General features: G+C 52.4%; 1 pseudogene; it reads right to left on the bottom strand.

Annotated features, from left to right (window-relative positions):
* Positions 1–6,094: 6,094 nt before the first annotated feature.
* Positions 6,095–6,367, bottom strand: LOC108350623 (small nuclear ribonucleoprotein F-like; annotated as a pseudogene).
* Positions 6,368–6,474: the final 107 nt, after the last annotated feature.

Here is a 6,474-nt window from a genome sequence, read left to right as displayed (position 1 = left end):
CTCGTGCCTTCACTTTGGGTCTGTCTCATCAGCTTTGGCTCACACTCAGTTTTGACACACGTGTGTCCATCACCAAGGAGTCTGGTCCAGGTCCTCCCTCTCCTTCCCCTTTAAAGCTGAAAGCACAGAGTAGGCCATCATCCTAAACCTGCAGCTTCCCTTTTGCCTCTGTCATTCCGGGACTCCACACACAGTCAAGCCCAGCTAGATCAGAAGACCGTGTACAGGTGAGCCTGTTTCAGATGTCACCCCGGCCTTAGCCCAGGGTCCCTCCAGCTATATGCATGTTAGCCCCATGTTACATCATGATGGGTCCTGCAGGAAGATCATCATCTCCTAATCTCGGACAGGCACCCCATGGTGCCCCGGGTTCCCACCCCCAGGCCTTTCCTGGGCCTGTCTCCAAAAGCTGCAAGGCCAAGGGTAGGGGTTGGGGGGGAGCCCCAAGTCTTCCAGCTCAGGAGCACTTCCCTACACCCTGTTTTTCCGTGATGTCACCGAGACAGCTCACAGCCCTGCCAGGAAGCCCGAGAAGCCCCATTTGTCATACTGAATCTCTAGGAGTCTCTGGGACAGCAGAGTGCATGAGGTTGACAGTTCCCAGTGGCCCCATAGCAGGGACCATGCGCAGGGCCAACGTGGTGTGCGTTTTGGGGTCCAGCCATGGTTCCGAGTCCTCTGCTTCCTCCCTCTCAGGGTGTGCGGATGCCACTACGCACAAGGGCTGGAAGGATGAAGCAGAGACCAGCATAGGTGGAGTTCTGCAGGATCCTGGTCTAGATGGGAGTGAGTGCTGGGGGCGAGAGGGTGGGAGGAAGGAGGCCCTCTCTCAGGATGTTAGTGTTACAGCTCTTTTAGGTGAAGGCCTTCTCTGATGATCTTCAACGAAACAGCTCCCTAAGATGATTTAGCTTCTGCATATTTCTCTACTGGGGTGGGCTTGTACACATACACTTTGTTCAGGGTAAACCAAGGGTTATAGCATTTGGGGGAAGGGATGGGAATATCCAGGGAGGGCAAAGGTCATTGGTTGAAGGCTAAGCTACTGAGATGTTCATTAGCATGGGGAGGCATCCCAGGATTCTCAGGTGCAAGGCTGTATGACACCTCAGAGAGGTGGTGATGTCCAGGATCCACCAGGTAGAGAAGAGAAAGCCCCGCTAATAAACGGAGTCCACCATTTTGCACGGAGCTCAGGGCTTTCTGGTAATGTCAGACTTCAACCTTAGCAGCAGGGTTTCCTGACAGACCATAACCTCAGTGAGAGCAGTGACGGAGGAAGGAAATGAGGGGTTGGTGACTCTGATGGACACAGGGACTAGAGGAAGGACCTGGTAGCTGATGTTAAAGCAGCAGGACCCGGACATATGGTGAGGACATGGTAACCCCACACCAGGAAGTGAGGCCTGGGAAGAGAAGGAGAAAACAGAGAGGAAGAATGCTGCCCCACATTCTCAGCACAGGCTGGCTGGGGACCCTGATGAACTTGGGGGTCAAGGCTCCCAATTGAGGTCCATGCACTTCTAGATAGAAGCAGAACCCAAGGGTACCCAGTCATCTATGCCAAGAGCCATGGCCAACATAGCCAGGGAGCCACACCAATGGAGCCCCAGGCCTGTGCTCACATCCCAGCCACTGTTTGTGTGAGAAGTTTCCAGACATCATTGTGGAAACGCAGCCTGGAGTGGAGACATCAGCAAGGTGTCTCCTGAGCCCTGGAGGACGATCAACATCGGAAGAGGCGGATCTAACCTAGTGCCACGTACTATCCAGACCCCTAAGGGTGACTCTCATCCCAGGTCACAGGGGTGGGGAGGGCTCAGAAGGACAAATCCTGCTGTCCCTATAGAGAAAGAGGAACAAGCTACATACTCCCATGATCCTCACTGAGATGACAATTTGGGACAGACTTGTAGGAGGGGATCTCAGGCATTCCCAGAGGGTGTCTCAAACAGAAGGCGCTTGTATGGAGGCCCCAGCTGGAGCCTCCCTGAAAGTTCTGGAACCAGTGAGGAGACCAGTGTCAGAAGGGTCCCGTGGGTTGGCGGGCTCTTGAGCTTTCACTCCAGGGGGAACAGAGTCTCCCAAGGGTTCTGAGCAGAAGGTCATGGCTACCTTAACGTCTACAGCTCCCCATGACTGCATGTTTGGGAGAAGGTGAATCTGGGAGGGCGCCCCCAGAACAGTCTGGGATATTCCAACCAAATTGCGATGGTGACTGGGTCGGCACCGTAGCAGGAGTGTTAAGGAATGGGTCAGATGGTAGTGACAAGTGGAGCGGGAGGGGAGGGTACTCCAAGGAAAGGAGATGGCAGCTCAGAAGCCCCCTTTGTGGAACACAGATTTCCCCCAGAATTCCCTAGCACAGCATCCAGGAGGGCACAGGTATCCAGCTACCCTGCATCTCGTTTCCTCTCCTTAAGCAGAGATGGACAACAGCACCCACTCCTCAGGGTGTGGGGCTGCATGAGGTCACATGTGCGCCTGAGACACAGGGAGACTCTGGCAAGCGGTGGTGTGTGTGAAAGGCCCCCAGACCTTCAGCAGGAGGCCCCCAAGAGCTGTGGACCCATGAAAAGGTAGATGTGGGTTCTTCGTCCTCTCTGCCCCACAGCTGTCCCTGGGGCTCAATCCGAGGCAGTTTTATGGTAAATCCGGATTGCCCATTAATGCTGAGAAGCCGTTATTCTGGACCCCAGCCAAATGGCCTTCTGGGAACCATAAGGTAAGGGGGAGGGAGGGAGGAACTGGGGCAGCTGCAAACCCATGTCTGAAGGGGCAATGGTGAGACCCACTGGGCAGTGCCGTGCCTAGGGCCCTTGGGGAGTATTGCTGCCCCTCCTACTCCAGGCAAACCTTTGGGAGTTTCCTTTCCATGTGGCTCCTGCACCCCAGAAGAGAAACAGCAGTGAGGTCCGACAATGGAGTTCACAGCCTAGACAGGTGGGTGGTCTGTAGGATGGATTAAATGAGATATTATGTATGAAAGCCAGCAAGTCAGGAAATGGCTGAACTTACGCTCAGTGCAAATGCCCAGGAGAATCCATTCTTAGCAGATTCATCCTTAGAGACAGCATGGCTCCACTCATCTCTCGGATGGTCCCTGATCATGCACTATAACTAGGCGTGCTCCAAGGTCAGGGTGAGCAATTCTGAACAAGACAGAGGAGACCTGTCCTCCGGGATGGATGGGACTCTCACACCCAGTCATTGAGGCAATCAAACAAGAAAAACGACAAGCAGAGAAGATGAGAGTTGAGGGCGAGCTGAAGGCACAAAAGGGGTGAGAAGCAGGGAATGCCGGCTGATGGGAACAGCAGTTCTCAGAAGCCTTCCCTGGGAGAGCTGCCCCCAGTGGGGCTGCAGTCAGCATGATCCAGACATGGGGCTATCATCAAAAGGATAAACAGGATGGAGGTGATGGACGGTGTGCCTTAAGGGGGCCCCAGGCCACACACCCAGAGCTATAGCAGCAGGCTGGCACCTAGAGGGCTCAGAGACAGGCTGGGCATCCCAGTCTGGGGGAGACTGGCTGACAGATGTGGGCTCCCTGTCCCTTCTGACCTAGTGCTGTCCCTGGGGCTCAATCGAAGGCAGTTTTATGGTAAATCAGAGGATTGCCTGTTGAAGCCGTTAATCTGGACCTCAGCCAAATGGCCTTCTGGGAGCCATAAGGTAGGAGGAGGGAGGGGTGGGCTGAGGGCAGGAGCAAACCCATGTCCATAAGACTGGCGGAGAGCCCTGGGAACGTCTGCTCCTGGCCCAGGGAACCAGTGCAGCTGGTAAGGGCACTGGTCCCTGACCAAGACCAGATGGTGAGGGGCTGGGGGTTGGAGGGGCCTGAGGAGCCTGAGGGAAGGGGGAAAAGCCTTTTGAGTTCTGCCAGCTGAGGGCCATTGCAAGAAGTCAGTTCTGCCCCTCCAAAGGGTCATGGGCCCTTGAAAGGGAGACTGAGTCTAGAGGAATGTGAGGGAGGCTGAGGGGCAGTTTCCAAGGCCTGGGGTCTGGAAACGTTGCTCTCTGACCCGGTGGAGCATGAGATTGCAACTGTAAGCTGGGCGGTCTGTGGGACTGCAGATTCTCTACGTCTCTGAGCCTCAGTTTCCAATCCGGAAAAAGAAAATAGTGGTGAGATTGAAATTGTGGCTGTGGCTGTTCTTTCAGTTACTTCATCCCAGAAATACTCACCAACAGCCTGTCTCACATCAGTCCAGCAGCCTAGCCCAGGGGAGTTAGCACTTACTTGTGGGGTTCTGCAGTAACACCTCCAAGCTTCAGCCTTGGAGGAAAACACTGGGCTCTGAGGCTCAGAGTCAGGGACAACTTGTACAAAGTCACACAGCTGATGAGTGAAGTCGGGATTTGAACCAGAGCACATTCTGGCCTGGTACCGCGCCATCCGCCTCTCTACATGGCTTCTTCACTCTGAAAATAGATACCTTCCAAGGGCCCCACTTGACAGTTTAACTGAAGGCCCCAACAGGATCCTCCGTGCATGGAGGCTGCATAGATTTCTCTCTCGGAGTTTCGCTCCATTGGACTCTGGAGGTGTCGTACCACTCCTGGGAACACTGTAAAGGGACATCCTGAGGCAGGATTCTCTGTGGGTTTTCCTGTCACTGTTGCTGAAGAATTCTCAGCAGGTGACAGTACTGAATGTCACCTGATCCTCCCTCCTAGGGCTGAGTGTCTGCAAATGCCTTCCAGTCCTGCTCAGAAAAGTTACTCTCAAGAGTCTGATAAATTCACACAACTAAAAACTTACTGTAGTACCATCCACCCACCCATCCACTTCTCTATCTATCTATTATCTATTTGTCTGTTTGTCTGACTGCCTGTCTGCTTATTCATCCGTTTATCTGTCCAGCCAGTCATCTATCCACCCAGCATTTATCTATTCATCCATCTATGTCTGTCTACCTGTCCATCCATCACCTATGTAGTCATCATCTTCTATCCGTCCTTCAGTTTGTACATCCTTCACTTGTCCTCCCTGTCATCCACCCACTTACTTATCCATCTATCCATTTATTAGCATATTTACACACACACACACACACACACACACACACACACACACAAGCTTATTTTTAAAATGCCTTGGCTACCTCAAAGGTCGGGCACTCCTAAACCTTCCCACGCTACCCCAGACCCAGTCAGGGAAGTGGTCAGTGGCCATTTACCCGAAATGTCACATGGTTGGTTGGCTTTCGTCACTGCGTCCCATCCTTCTTCCAGAGTCATGATGTTTCTGTCCTGTTCTTCTCTGAGTCCTCACCCGAGCAAGTGTCCCGCCCTGTGCCCAACCATTGGCGCTTGGCATCTTTATTGATCCATCAAAAACCAATTGGGGACAAGGTCCTTCAGCATCTGGACACACAGATTCCAGACTGAATCAAAGCATTAGAACCAATCTCCAATGGAGAAACCCTGTTACATGCTCTGATCACTGCATTTGATCCTCTCGCCTGCCGGGAAGGTCAAGCCACCCTTGCCAGTGTGAAGGCCATAGCTAAGCAGTACTGAGGAAACCTCCTTGGGGAAGAGCCAGCTTGGCTTCGAGACCTCGTGACTCAGTTATGGGGGGGGGCGAAAGGGCAGAGTGCAGACTCTGGCTAATTCCACAGAGCTGATGTTCTAGAGGGAAGACGAATCACAACTTCAGACTGCGGCATGTGTGAGAAAGACTCACAGACCAGAGGGACATCTATCAGCTTAGCGGGTTAGTGGAGGTTTCACAAAGGAGGTGACATTTGCCTGAGACATCTGGTCAGAGAGAAGAGGCAATCCTAAGACTACATATGGTGACTGAGGCTGCAGAAACCAGCCTGTAGGCACAGGGAGAGAGAGGGGGGATGGCTGTAGACTGTGGGGAAGGTATGACTGGGGAGATGGACAAGCAGGCTAGGCCATGGAACAGAGCACGTAAATGGTATGTTTTGTGTCTTATCAACCTTTCCATAGAAGTCCCCAACTTGTATGTATTAAGGTGACGTTGAATTCTTTTTTTTTTTTTGAAAAAGAAAAAACACAAGTCTTTACTGTATAGAAAAAAAAAATATATATATACATATATATATATTTCCCCAAGATGTTATTCTCTCATTTCCCCATCTTCCTCCTCCTCTTCAATGCCTCTGACATAGAGGACATTACTATACCTTATTAGAACTTCACCCAGATGTCCAGATAATGCCCCATCTATGTATTCTTCTGTATTTGCAAGCTGCGTGTCCATGTAGCCATCAATGGAGACCAGGTAGTCCTTGTACTCCATGCCCCACTTAAGTCTCACCGTCACTGGCTTTCCTGTCAGTCCATTCAGAAAAGGCTTGGGATTGAGGGCAAACTCATTGCGAACACCCATGAGTGCTGCACCCCACTAGCTGCCCACCCCACCGCTGTCTGTCCCTCGTGACTGGAGCAGCTGCTGCTATACCAAACGGACCAGCACTGAATTCTGTCTTCTATTGG

This window comes from Rattus norvegicus, chromosome 3, assembly GCF_021556685.1.
Source record: "Rattus norvegicus strain SHRSP/BbbUtx chromosome 3, alternate assembly SHRSP_T2T, whole genome shotgun sequence".
In the NCBI taxonomy this organism is placed as follows: domain Eukaryota; kingdom Metazoa; phylum Chordata; class Mammalia; order Rodentia; family Muridae; genus Rattus; species Rattus norvegicus.
This window is presented reverse-complemented; position numbering and strand designations above follow the sequence as displayed.